The sequence below is a fragment of the Prinia subflava genome, chromosome W (genome assembly GCF_021018805.1).
Source record: "Prinia subflava isolate CZ2003 ecotype Zambia chromosome W, Cam_Psub_1.2, whole genome shotgun sequence".
NCBI lineage: Eukaryota > Metazoa > Chordata > Aves > Passeriformes > Cisticolidae > Prinia > Prinia subflava.
In genome coordinates this window covers 1,869,218-1,883,710 of record NC_086282.1, presented here as the reverse complement: position 1 = coordinate 1,883,710, position 14,493 = coordinate 1,869,218, and the positions used below count along the sequence as shown (strand labels likewise).

The 14,493-nt window shown below is 40.7% G+C and overlaps 1 pseudogene; it reads right to left on the bottom strand.

The window, feature by feature from the left end:
- The window catches only part of LOC134563404 (glutamyl-tRNA(Gln) amidotransferase subunit B, mitochondrial-like), an 83,598-nt pseudogene extending 74,680 nt beyond the window's left edge, over positions 1 to 8,918 (bottom strand).
- Positions 8,919 to 14,493: the final 5,575 nt, after the last annotated feature.

Sequence of the window (14,493 nt, the reverse complement as noted above, 5' to 3'; positions counted from 1 at the left end):
CAGCGGGGCACCTCCCAGTCAGAAGCAGGGGTCCATAGAATATTCAAAACTGGCCCCTCTGTTGGGCGCCAAAATTGTTATAAATGCCAGGACAAATTTATTGCCAAATTCAATAATTTGGTTTATTAAAATTCAAATCACAAATTTGGAATCAAATTATAACAATTTTAAGTAATAAAAACAAAACAATACGAAACCCCACAAACAGCGACACTTACTTGACAGAATTTCTCCCGGGAAAAGTTGAGCCAAGGGTGACCCAGAGACACGGAACCTGGCAGTCGGTGTCTCTAGCTGGGTTCACACTTTGCCCACCTAAAGGCTTAACTTAAATACCCTTAACTTCCCCCTCGGCAACCTTTCTCCCATTGTTTCACTAAGCACCGGCCATTAACTTTGTTTATACTAAATCCCGAAAGGGTCCCCTGGCACATTCAAATGCTAATGTCCAGAGTTAGTCCTTGCTTTGAGTAATTTAACTGTCGTAGAAGTGTGTGATGATCCTGTTGGCACGTAGCATTTGATCGGTGAGAGTCCCTGCTCTGAGCCGTAGAGGTGTGAGTTGCTGATACCCGCTCATCTCAACAGGTCCCCTCCCAATACTTGAGAAGGCTGCAAAGTCTTTTGTTCCCTTCTGAATGGAGACGCCTGATTTTCAGGGTGCTCAGTTTCACCATCTGCTGCAGAAACCTCCTGAAACATAGACTTTTACCTGATATAAATTTATACAGCTTTATAATTTTCCAATTTACCATAAGAACATGAATTAATCATCTCACGTTTTTCACAGTGGCCAACATGCTGGAGGGCAAGGATGCCCTCCAGAGAGATCTGGGCAGGCTTGAGAAGTGGGCCTGTGCAAACCTCATGAAGTTCAACAAGGTTAAGTGCAATGTCCTGCACCTGGATCAGGGCAATGCTAAGCACCAGTATAAGCTGGGCAGAGAATGGATTGACAGCAGCCCCAAGGAGAAGGACTTGAGGGTGTTGGTTGAGGAAATGCTCAGCATGAGCCAGCAAAGCACACTTGTAGTCCAGAAAGCAAACCATGTTCTGGATTACATCCAAAGCACCGTGGACAGCAGGTCATGGGAGAGGATTCTGCCCCTCTACTCTACTCTTGTGAATTCCCACCTGGAATGCTGCATCCTGCTCAGGGACCTCCAACATTAGAGGGACATGGACCTACTGTAGAGAGTCTGAGGAGGGCCATGAAGATTACCAGAGGGCTGGAACACCTCTCCTATGAAGACAGGCTGAGAGAGTTGGGGTTGTTCAGCATTTAGAAGAGAAAACTCTGGAGAGACCTTACAGCCCTTTCCAGTACCTAAAGAGGGCCTACAAGAGAGCTAGAGGGACATTTTACAAGGGCTTGTAATGATAGGACATGGTTTCAAATTGACATAGGGCAGGTTTAGATTAGATGTTACAAAGAAATTCTTTACTGTGAGGGTGCTAAGGCATGGGCACAGGCTGCCCAGAGAAGCTGTGGCTGCTCCATCCCTGGAAGTGTTCAAGGCCAGGCTGGATGGAGCTCTGAGCAGCCTGGCCTAATGGAAGGAGTCCCTGTCCATGCAGGGGGACTGGAACCAGATGAGCTGTAAGGTCCTTGGCACTCAAACCATCCCAAGATTCTATGATTCTATCATCATTTCTTCCCGTCTCATGCCAACTAAGAGGGCACCTGCATAGCTCCTCTTGCCTGTAGCTGCCTCTCAGAGGCACTTTATGAGAACAACAAAGTGAAATGGCCATGCCACTTCCACTGTGATGACCCTCTGTCATGGGTTGGCGCTGGCCAAATGCCAGTGCACCCATGAGTGTTTGTTTTTTCTAATAAACCACTGTGAGATGTGGTCAAGAACAGAGCAAGGCAGGCCTAAAACTTGAAATAGAAAGAAAACTTTATTAAACTACATAACAACAGACAATAGAAAAGAAAACCCAAACACCCAAAAGCAGAAAAAAAAACCCTCCCAGAACACTTCTCCTCCCCCCAATTTCCATCCCTTACATGCTCAACAGTTAACACTTGCACATTACCCTCATCCTACTTGCTTAAACCAAAAACCCTGGGTTCCCAAAGTCATCATCACTCAAAAAAAACCAATCTTCAATCCATCCAGGGAGAGAGGAGTCTCTCTCGCACCACAGACCCCCCACAGGAAACACAGGTCCACCTTCCTGTGTTCCCATGTCACCCATGCCACCACCCGGAGAAGTCTGCCAGGGTGACACCCTCCTTTCCATGTCCAGTGCTCTCACCACCGTCCATGGACCAAAACCGCATATAGGGCTCTTTTAAGGATGTTTGGCCAAGTACCAAAAACCAGCCATCTTCTCATATTGGGACTAGCAGTCCCCCCCACATTTACCCCTGGGGCCAAGGGTTCCAAGAATAGGCCACAAAGTCTTTGGTTTTGAACCAAAAAGCATCCACCCATATACAGTCTTATTTATGTTCAGGAGAGTCTAGGGTCCGTCTATGGCTAGCATTAAGCAAGAAAAGTCCAGCCCAAAAGCCACTCCTCTTCATCTCTCGCAATGAAGGGGTTCTTTTCCAATTGTGCTTTATCACCTCGGTCCCAAGCTATCCCTCTCTCTCCTGAAACCACCAGCCATGAGAATCAATGTCTGGGAACAGTTCTCCTCTGCCTTAGAAAGAGTTAAAAGCTTGTGTCTTCCAGCAAGGCCACAGGCTCAGGCACTCGCAGACTCCGGCAGCTCCCACACGCAGCTCGCAGTTCGGCACCTTCTCCCTGCGGGGGTGGGGGGGGGACGGGGGACGGGACAGGGGGACGGAAGGCACCTCTAAAGTTCTCCACCCCTCCATCCTGGATGGGGCTGGCTGAGGTCCAGTCCCGTTCTCTCTCTTTCCCCCCCCGGGGCCTGGGGCCTACCTCAGCCAGGCCCACCTGGCTCCCCTCCCCCACCCAGCCTGGTCAGACTGGGCAGGGGAAGGGGGAGGATGCTCCTCTGCTGAAAGCAGAGCCAGAAAAGAGGAAGTCTGTCTGGGAGGCCTCGCTTTTAACCCCTTGTGTCCTCAGAGGCGTGTCCAACCCCTCAGTGGCCACCGAAGGTACCAACATTCAAACCTGACCACTGATTGGTTTGACCTCAGCTTCCTGAAAAAACTCATTTCCCCTCAAACCAGGACACCCTCCCAAGGCCTACTTGCAGCAAAAGCATAAAATAAGCTGTATTAACCTTACAGGAAGCAAATATAAAAAGGAAAGCAGGAGGAGGGCTAAACACATTCTTCTAGTTTCACCTCTCCTGTCTAGAGCACAGCAAAAGCTCACACCAACACTTACTGTGACCCAGAAATCCACAGCAACCTGAAAAGCTCTCTTCAGCACCATCATTTCTGGTCCCACAGTGAAGGAGGAAATACTAGGACAGGTGTCTATCGCAACCATCTCATTGTCACACGGTAAATTTAAATCCCTGTGATGCTGAAAACTGTCCCTATAATTCTCGGGTTAAAACAGCAGTCATTCTCTTCTAGAGACAGCACAACTACTGTGTAAAAACTCTGCTGCTATTTTTTTCATTTTTCAACAAAACGGAGCCCAAAGGAAAGGCCAAATATTTCTCTTCTAAGTAGTCTTATTAGGCAATAACCTAACATTTATTAAAATGGCTTTTGTTGGTTTGGTTTTATTCTACAAACACTCAGAATTTTCAAAAATTACCTTCCATCTTTCACAATTTACCAAAATCCAGTTCTGCTTCAGGTACTATTGCCATGTACAAATTTACACATAGAAAACAAGCCCATCTGATTCCAGAACAAATGCTGGTCTCTCAGCAGCAGCAGGTACAATGGGAAAATAAAGCTATGACTACTGATCAGATTTTGCATCACATTCTAACATGCAGGAACATGTATTTTGTAACAACCACTTTCAACTCTATTCTCACCAGTACTACAGTAAGAAAAATCTTTCTTCTCTTTGTATAGATAAAAGCAGCTAGTAGAACCTAACACAGCATCACTACTTTAAAATTAACCTAACCATTCTGGATTTTTTCTTCTCAGGTGCAGTTATTTTCTCTACCAAAGCCCACATGTACTGGGGTCTTCCTACAAAGGTCATACCAAGCCTCATTTTAAAGCCTCATTAATAACGAAAAAAGACACACACACATACACTGCACCCTTGATAAACAGTAACATACAGAAAAATTAAACTCCTCATAAATACTCATTTTTGTTCACTCAAGAACAGCTTTTCTACTTGACTGAAGATAAGCATTAGACAATTTAAGAGAATTTCTGTGCATTAACAGATTAAGTAGAATGTCCAAATCCAGAATCTTGAACTCTTATAGATTTTCTGACTAACCTGGCCCTGCCCCCAAATGAAAGGAACTAATTTTCTGCCTTTAAGTCTAGCTAGACTCGTCTAAAACCAAATTATTGCGTAAGATTACCATTATCTCCTTGAAGTTTTCAGAATTTACATATAGTTAGATCTGAAACTCAGCTCTAAATTGCCACTGCAACCAGAGGGAATTCCCAATTTTATCAGCATCTAAACTTCACTTCCTTAGTTTTCAATACCTCTGTAAATACAGAAATAAAAATAAAATAACAACATAATTTTTCTTTATAATGATCATATTATCAAGACCCTAGAAATCCAGCCACAAATTAATTCTCAATTTTAGATTATCTGAGGCTGTTTTATGGTGATGAAAATCTTCAACTACATTTAAAAATACATTTCTGTAACTGGAATTCAAATCTGCACTTAAATGAATATCATCAGTGAAACATTTCTGCTTTAAATAATTAGACCCCATTATAGTCTCTGCAGAGTTGTTGCATGTGGCAATGCTAAGTCTATTAAATATTTATTTTCACTGTATTGTAAGAGCTTATGTTATAATTTTTAACTTTTATTTTTATATTAAACTTGTTAGATACTCAGAAAATTCTACAGTAGCACTGTCAAAGCCATCATGGGTATAATTAAGCTGTGAATTCAAACATTTATTAAGTTTTCACTAATAAACCTTATTGCTAAGTGCTAGCTAGTTATTCTGATCTATTAATCCCCAATGTCTCAGACAGATTACTTTTTTTTTTAATAACTGCTTTGCTCTGGAAATAGGAATGGTTGACACTTTCCTAAATTAGAGACTTTCTACTCGGGAAGCAAAGTAACTCCTCAGTGAGACATTTCAAATGGCAAATGACAGCTACATAAACAAACATATGGCAAAATAACCTCAAATAGCCACTCAGAAATCTAAGATGTTCTTCTCTCACTGGGCTTTAGGCATCTCTCATATTTAAGGAATTTCCTGTGTGGCATACTAACCAAACACACCTACTCTGGCCTCAAAGAAATATCACAATCCATTCAATATGTTGAAGAGAGACACCTGATTTTTGTCCTTTGCAGGGGATATAAAGTACCTAAGTCAATAGCTAAGGAGTAAGGAAATTGAAAAGAAACAGTACTAGGCATCTCATGAAACAAACAGAAATTAGAAAAGTAAGGAAAAGTAGTCATATATATGACTTTAATCAAATCCTCGGAAGAATAAAATATTAGAAACATATGCAAAGTTGTCTGACATTAATCCTGACATAAATGAAATTGCAGATTAACTTACTGGTAAAGTTCCTGGTAAAGAGGCATCAAAGAAAGATACCAAAGTGTTGGGAGGTGCTGCAAACTGGACTTGGGAACCAGAGAAGAGTTTTGAGTTGGATCTGATCTGTGCATGAATTTCCAGACCCACAACTGGTATCCGTGGAGCAAGGCTGAAAAGGAAAGAGGAGAAGGGAGAAACATTTTAAATAAAGATGACATTAAAACCCATGAAAACCTAGAAACAGAAGAATTAGGAATGCTTAATTTATTAAAAAAATTAAATTGTAATTGTAAAAGCATTGTAAACAATGTTGCAAATACATCTACACTGTGATGGGAAAAGCTGTGCTGCGATATGGAGAACAGAGGCTATGGGGACTATATGGCAGTGTTCATTATATTCAAAAAAGAATGTAATAAAAAATGTAATGGTTTAAAACCTTTAACTTTTCCTTACACAAGAAATCTCAGAGAAACTAATGAGGCACACTTGCATGCTGGATGAACCCTAATTTGGTGCCTCGTGAAAATCCCCAAATCATCATAAATATGAATTACTTCTCAGGTAGTTTGATAAATCTCCAACAGACAGGTGGCATAATAAATTATGTATTCTCTGTCAGAAAGACACTTGCACACTGGGAAAGGTGGCTCTCCAGAGCAGCGTTAGTAGAATATTAGCATAAACATTAGTAATCTGGTAATAGAGAAATCATCATTTCAACCAGAACTACTGTTCTCTGAATGTATTCCACAGAATAAAGCTTCTTCATATCATCTAAAAAGTAATTGCAATTCTCACATCCATAACCTTTATATGGACAAGAGGAAAAGGTCACCTTTACAGTATGAATTCTTTGACAGTTTCTGTAAGTAATTATCTGGCCTTGTACAAATGAACTGGCACAAATAGTATTTCACTGATGAAATCACATTTCTGTGTCAGAATACTTCAGCAGTACGAGTACCCAGATAGATAGAGATAAGTAAGCTATGGAAAAACATCAAACAAATATATCAAGTACAGCATTCTTTTTAAAGGTGAACAGTCTACCTTGCCAAGATTTTAGTTCTCCATCTGCTCTCCAACAGCTGAGGACATCCCTACAAACACCAAACTAGTGATGCACATGCCACTTATATTGATGCTTTAGGAAGAAGAATACTATCACGAAAGATTAAGATTCAGATGTTTAAAGGAGCTAATACATTTCCTTTCACTAAAATAGTATTATTCTTCTGTATATTCAACTGATCATACAAATGCTTCAAGGTTTAAGAAATAATGTGGACTTTCTTTTACATTTTAGAGGCAAATTTATTCCATTGTTTCCTGCATTCTTCAGAAATGCCTTTCTGTCATATCATGGCATTAAAAATTATGCCAGGCTTTGCTTAATCACTGTGTTGGCTTACACTCAAGAGAAAAAGGTATTGCAGTCCTTCAGTCCTACTAACAACACTGATGAGGCACCTAGAACTTCTTGCCGTGTTTGTTCAAGGACTAAGTTTATGTGTCTCTAAAGAATCAGCAGCACACTTCTGCCGGTGTCTGCACAACTTTCTTGAAGTGATCAGCTGTGCAGAAACTCGTGGGACACCAGAGAACAGAACTTGTTCAGGCCGTGATTTCAGTTGCAGCAGAAATAAAACGCTCTGTTTCAGGCACGCTGCTCAAATCTCATAATACTCCACTGGAAGAGGAAGCCTCTTTTGGACTAGAATGACCCTCGAAAACACGCTCATGAAAGCTGGTGCAGCCCTGGCTGTTCATTCCCGGCACATGTGAGCGCTCACGCTTCCCGAGCTGCGGGCTCTTATCGCAGCCAAGCGTGTCAGAGGGTCACGGCCCCGCTGCCGCGGCAATTACCGTCTGTGCTTCGGGAAGGGCTGCGAGATAAACGCGTGCTGAGCAGGCGCTGCCAGCAAGCTGTGGATGTCTTACACCGCTCAGAAGCCGGAATTTACAGCGGGACCCGCTCCTGTCGCCGCCGCTGCCGTGCCCAAGCCCGGAGCCCCAGACCCGGCTCCGCCCCGAGGGCGGGATGCCCCAGGGCAGAACCAGCTCCATCGGCCCCTCTCCTCGCGCCGTCCCGGCACCGTACCCGCTCTTCCCCGCCGGCACCGCCCCGCCTCTCGCGTTACAGACGACAGCCCTCTGCCCGCGGGGAAAGGACCGGGCCCGCGCCCCGGCCACCCCGCGCCGCACTGCCGCGCCCGGCGCCAGACCCCGCCGCATCCCTGCACCGCCATGGCCACCATGGCCGCCACGGCCGCCATTGCCCCGCTAGCGACTGCTGGGCGCCCGCAGCGGCCCCTGGGAAATGCAGTCCGGGATGGCTGCGTAGAGCACGGGCTGTGCGGGCGGACTACAACTCCCATCAGGCCGCTCGTCGTGGCGCCGGCTCCGCCCCCACGCCGAGATCTGGGTTCGCAGGCCCTGTGCTTCTCCCGGGAATGCTGAAGCGGGGGATAGGATCGCTGCTTGGCTGTTGTTTACAACGCATTAGGTGGCTCAGGTCCTCCAAGTGGGTTGTGTGTGATTTTCTTCTGGGCTCACGCTGACACAAAACCAGCTGTTGTTTCATCGGCGGACGTTTGCAAGCCTTGGGCATCAAATGATGCAGTACCACGCCATTGAGATCTTGGCGCTTCCCATAGGTAGACCAGCAAGGTTCGGTCTCGGCAGGGCCTGGGAATGTTCTGTGGTAATAAAGGGTCTTGTCCAGGGCATATGATAACATCTTTGTGAAAAATGCATATTATATGGCTCTACGCAGATATTTACTATATGTATTATGCTAGGTTGAAAAGTTATGCTGTATTAACATTTGAATAATATAGTAAATGTAGTTTTGTAATTAACATTAAGCTTTAGTAATCAAAAATAAGAACTATGTGTGTGAGATATTCTTTTTTAGCTCAAGAAAAAGAGAAGATAACCAAGAAATTCTTCGCACAGAGATAACAATTACAGAAACCCCTAAATTTTCCAGAGGAGAGGGATTTATGGCTTCCTAATCAACAGAAACAACCTCTTCAAGCCTGACTTAGACTCAAAGGCGCCTGGGGGATTAACAGAAAGTTTTTGACAAGTACCAGGCAAAATTTCTTGTTTTAAATAAAATATGCATAATCATGAGGTGACTCCTCTTAAGGGGTAAATTCTCTTTTAACGTGGTCCTTCTCCTGGCTGACTTTTGTCTAGGAAGGGGGACCCAGCCCGGGCTGTAACTCTTTGCTGTTATTGTCTTATTAATTGTCCTAACTCTAAATTGTTTAATCTTTATTGCTATATTTGTATTACTATTTTTTTATATAACCATTTTATTGTTATTAAACTTTCATAAATTTCTAAAACAAGCGATTGGCGTTTATTGCAATCTTTAATATTTATGTCGCTACATTGTCGTTATGGTTTACGGACAGCATGGAATAACAACATGACTCTCAGCGTGATGCAAAAATGAGAGCAGTCTTTATTCTTCTAAATCTTCCTTTTATACAGTACTTCGGTACAGTGAATATGATTGGTCATTCAGAGCCTACACCTCTTTGTAAACACCCTTTGCCAGTTAACACGTTGGAAAAACACCACCTGCTGATGGTTTTCACTTCCCAATGTTAGAAATGAGATGCTTGACACGGCCAGTATATCAAGCAGTAATTCATTTTAATAATTAATTAATTAGCATGGTAAAGTGTGAGCAAAGACAGCGTGCTGGGTACAGTGGTAGGGGTTTTCCCTTCCAACTGCACACCAATTGCTGGACTTGCTGGTATTTTATTGGCTATATTCATACATTATTGGCTATATTATACATATTCAAGACACTACAGAATAGCTTGAGACTTATAATAGGTAATTGCAAGCAAAAGATTTATTCAAAAACTTCCTTCCATGCTTTCCTCGGTTGTTTATTAGAACTCATCTTTATAACTGTCCCATGGCCGTGTTCCACAACTACAAACACAGATTTTCTTCATTTCCCTGACACAAAACATAATTTTGTATTTCACACCAAGGATTGTTATTGTTTCCTCCTTAAGATTTTCCCAGGCCAGAATGAGAAAGTTGCTCACTTGTCTTTCACACAGACTCTAGCAGTGCCTGAAGCCTAAAATCTGACCATTGTCAGTACCCACACTACATTGCACAGATAACAGAATTAATGACAGTCCATCCCAAGCCACAGGCGTGTGGAGCTTAAATGGGAATGAACATGAGCTGTTGTTGTTTATTTCATCTGTGCAGTATGTCAGTGACTGCCAACAGAAGCCGGTCAGCCACACACACATCAGTGAGGCTGATTTCTTCCAGCAGAGGACAGCAGTGCACACAGGCACTTGAAAGTTTCCTGGAACCTTTATCACCTCTTGTCTTCCCAAGATCCAGTATGAGATGCTGAATGGTTCTGAATCATGCAGAAGATGATTTTCCCAAGTAAGAAAATGTCTTATAGACAACGTTTTGTAGCACTGATATTCTGATATGTTTATATTTTAAATAAATTACCTCGAAGTGCTGTATAAGAAGAACCAGTTGAGAGATCCCTTCAGCAGACACTGATCTGTAGATACTTGTACAATATATCTTGTTTTAATTAGTTTGTAACATTCCTTTTTTTGGGATATATCCTTCCCTTGTACAACAAAGAGTGACCAGGAAAAAATTCCTTTCCAATAGAGAAGAACTGACCACAGGTCGTCTTGTACATGTTGTAGAGATGGAAGGAACATTGGAGTGGCCTTTTTCCTTCTCTCCTGTAGGAAACTTCTTCACATAGGAGGTAAACTAATACAAAGCCTGTATAGTAGTCTTTAGGCCAATGAAGTATTTAAGAACTTTTGATAATTCTGATTTGAGGAAAACCCCATTTTCATTTGGACTTAGCAGGGGCCTATGCAATGTCTTGTGATGAAAAATGCTTTTCAGACTGAAGCTTTAGTACATGGTTTTTATTTCTGCAATGTTATAAATGCTAATACAATATTCCAATTAAAATAATAATTTGGTTTATTAACAAAAGATCAAATTACAGAATTTCGGTAAACCCACAACAGCGGAGATACTTGACAATTTTTACCTGGGAAAATGCCAAGGGTGAACCTTGAGACACAGAACCTGGCCGTCTGCTGTCTCCCCCTAGGTTCACAAATTTGCCCGGTTCAGGGCTTGGGTTTTATACACTTTATTCTGCCCTTAGCAATATTTCCTCATTTTCCCCTTTGTGTCTAAGCTAGCTATTCAAATTCATGGGTGTCTCCGGCTCAGCTGAAAAGAGTCCCCTCTCTCAGGTAAGGTGTTAATTTCTGGTTTTGGCAGATTTCCTGGCTGATTAATGGTCCGAGATATGGATGATGATGCTTGATGCTCGGTGAGGGTGTTGGCTGGTGGTGTTGATGGCCCTACGGCCTTATCTTGATGGGTCTCCTCCCGGTGATTGAGGAGACTGCCGGTTTTCCCTAAACCTTGTGTCTATTTCTGAATGTGAGATTCTAGGGTGGTGCCTGCCCTTTTTCATAATTTGGTTTAACAAAATGTTACAAGGCATCCTGAAACCTATATTTTCATACAACACATATATATACACTATTTTACAATTTATACATATATATTACTAACTATAAGAACATGAATTAACACTCTATATTTTTCACAATTCCCCCCTCTTTTTATTTTATTAACAATTTAATTCATATTCGCATCATCCCTATGGTTTCTTTTTCTTACAATTTAGTGAACTTTTTCCTTTAACCATATTTCAAACCTTGCTAAAGCCTGAGCGGCTCTTTTTCTTTGTTGTCTCTTTACTTTCATACTTCTGAAAGTCTTTACTCTTTTTGTTATCTAATACAAGGGACTCATATACTTTAGGGTTAGCCTGGGATTTGTCAATGCCCAAATTATTATTCCTAGGACCCATAGTCCTGTTATTCCTGCACTTCCTTTTATTATCTATCTCCACCTTGAGTCTCTTGAGGATAAATCATTCTGTTTACTTGGCATATTTTCTCTTTTCCCCTTTAGAAGGCAGTCCACCCTCTCTGATTGCATATTCACCCAACTTTCATACTCAGACTAAATTTCAATTTTTTTGTTTTTCCGAGTGCTATTTCTCACAAATTCTAACATCATCTTTAGCTTTTTCAATTCAATCTGTATATTAATTAGGAATTCATGAGTCCTTGTCCTTGATTCCATTATAAGGGCTGGACTGCGTGATATTAAACTCCCTTCAGAGGTCCCTTTCAGTGGGATTTCTGAGGATGAAGAGAGCATTTGTGACTAATGATCTTTAGACAGGATCTGTCGGTTGAAATCTTTTTTAACTAATTTGATCTCTTGGTCCAGATTTCCCTTTAGAGGGTGCTCTAAGATGGACTGAATTTTAGCTTCAGGGCTGTCTATTTTGGGAAGCTTTGGGCTAAGTTTAGTTTCATTATGCTGGCCTTCTGTCGGGCTTATGGTTAGGCTTATGACTATTAGAGTGATCTGCAAACAAATTCCTCTGTTTATGCTAGCGCCCATTGGGTTGCAGCCAATGGTGAGGTTTTGTTTCTTCTCAACAGCAGGAAAAGGTTTCCCAGACCCTCTTTCTGGTTTCTGCTTCATATCTCCTTACTGGGTGGTTTTCCCTAGATGACTTTGGTTGTTCTGTTGCGGTAGGAGCTTTTTTGGACTAAAATCTCGGTTTCTATGGTTTTGCTTTCCCCCCTTCCTGCCGAATTTCAAGTGTTAGCTAATGAATCTCCTTTTTTCCCAACCGATCATATGGCTAAAAATGTCTCTCTTAATATTACTCGCCCCTTCTGGGTTTTCTTTAAGGTGGATACAAAGGTTTTCTTTCTGGACTTCTCTAAATCGTAGCTCTGTGCTCTTTTGGGCTGTTATGTCTTCGATGTAAACAGATCCTCAAATCTCCTGGGGAAGAAACGACTTTCCACTCGGGATTTTCTTTCAGGGCTTCCTGGGGATGTAGTTCCTCTTCTTTAATTTTGGGAGCACGGGTTCACTTCTTATGTCTCTTCGCACTGGCACCTGTTTTAAAAGGAACACAACAGGGGAACTCTAACTGAGGGGTTAGAAAAGGCTATACTTTTGTCATATGGAGATAACCTCTTTTACCAAAATTTAGCTAATCATATATAAATTAAAATCTTGCAATTTTTATCATAACTTGCTTTAAATTAAATCTATTAATTAAGAATCTATGCACAATATAAATCTAAATAAGCACAGTACTTTTGAAAAATTTACAGAAATGCTTTACAGGAAGAATGCCTGCTATGGCTATTATTCAGACCATCTAAATATTAGAATAAGTTTTCTAGTTTATACTTCACACATTCATCTCTATATAAAAACAATTCAACACTCAGTCTAAAATCTAAACAATTCAACACATAATTCAGAATCTCCTTTTCATATAAAAACAATTCAGCACACAATCTAAAATACAATTCAAAACTTCCTTTTTGTATTGTTACAGAGAGAAAGAAAAACTAATAGAAAGGGAATTTTATCTCTTACTAAATGAGGCTTATAATAATAATAGAGACAAACAACACATATATATACTTCCAATACATCTAAAAGTGTCTGTCTATACTTGGGTGTTACACAATATGTAAATACGCACTAAGACAACTTTAAATCTCACAGACTAGCTCTAGGTAATATGCTTCTAATGAAGAAGGGCTACTTAAGTAAAATTAGTATTTAAACGAGATAACATTTAAGATCCCAACCATAATCTTGGGGAATATTTTAACAAGGCATAGAAAAGCTAAAGAATTGTTTCTACAAATGACAGATCTTCATCCTTTACAATATATGTAATATCTCAACCTCTCAAAATAAACTAAGCATACAGATGCGATAAGAACAAAAGGTACACATAACACTAGCAGCAATATAACGTCTTGCTTTACACATATTACATGATTATTATAGAAATGGCATCACTTCAGACACTTCTCATATCTATAGTTTAAGACTAATTTTAACAATTGACACAAAAAATTATTTTTTTTTTTTGACAAGGTACATCAGAATTGTAACTTGTTGAGTGTCTGAGCTCTTTAGCTTTTTATCAAAAGAAATGAATAGAGTAGCAAGACTAATTCATCTGTTTTGAATGAAAGGCATCAAAAGCTATAGTTAAAATGCATCAAAATACTCTGTAATATACTATGTATTGCTTAAATTTGAAACTTAAGATACTGGAAAGTTTTCCAAGGCTAAGAGTCACTTTAAAATTCCGGCTCTAGTAACTAGACAGCTTTATCTAGTACAATTGCTAGAACATTACTACTACTGCTTTTTACTCTAGTCATCAAAAAAACTTCTACAAACTTAGCTTCTATTAACAAACAAAACTTGAGTTAACTTATGACTATTTTCCTTAAACTAAAGCAAAACTCCTGTATTTGCTACCCATTCTTGTGTATTACTAAACCTAAATACGTGGTTTGAAAGACTACAAGCAAATATTAACTATAATATTTCATACAAGTGACACAAAAGCTACTTCTCATAAATCACTCTCTATTTTTTAAATACAGGTATCAGGGCAACTTTAAGGTTTATATTTTCTAAATTGAGGAGCAAGTAAAGAAGACATAATATCAAAGGGACAATACTAACTATCTCCTAAGAAATTAGTAATTGGAAATGAAAAATCTTGTTCCCCTAGACAAAGTACATACAGAATAGGAACTGCAAAGAAGAAAGAAAACACTTGTAGCTACTAACACAGAGAAATCACAGCTCATAATTCTCTCTAAGGAAATTACTTGGGCACATATGTGACTTGAAAGAGTTTAAAGCTTATTTTTATTCCAATCCTCCTGCTACAGGGAGGGACACTTCACTACCAGC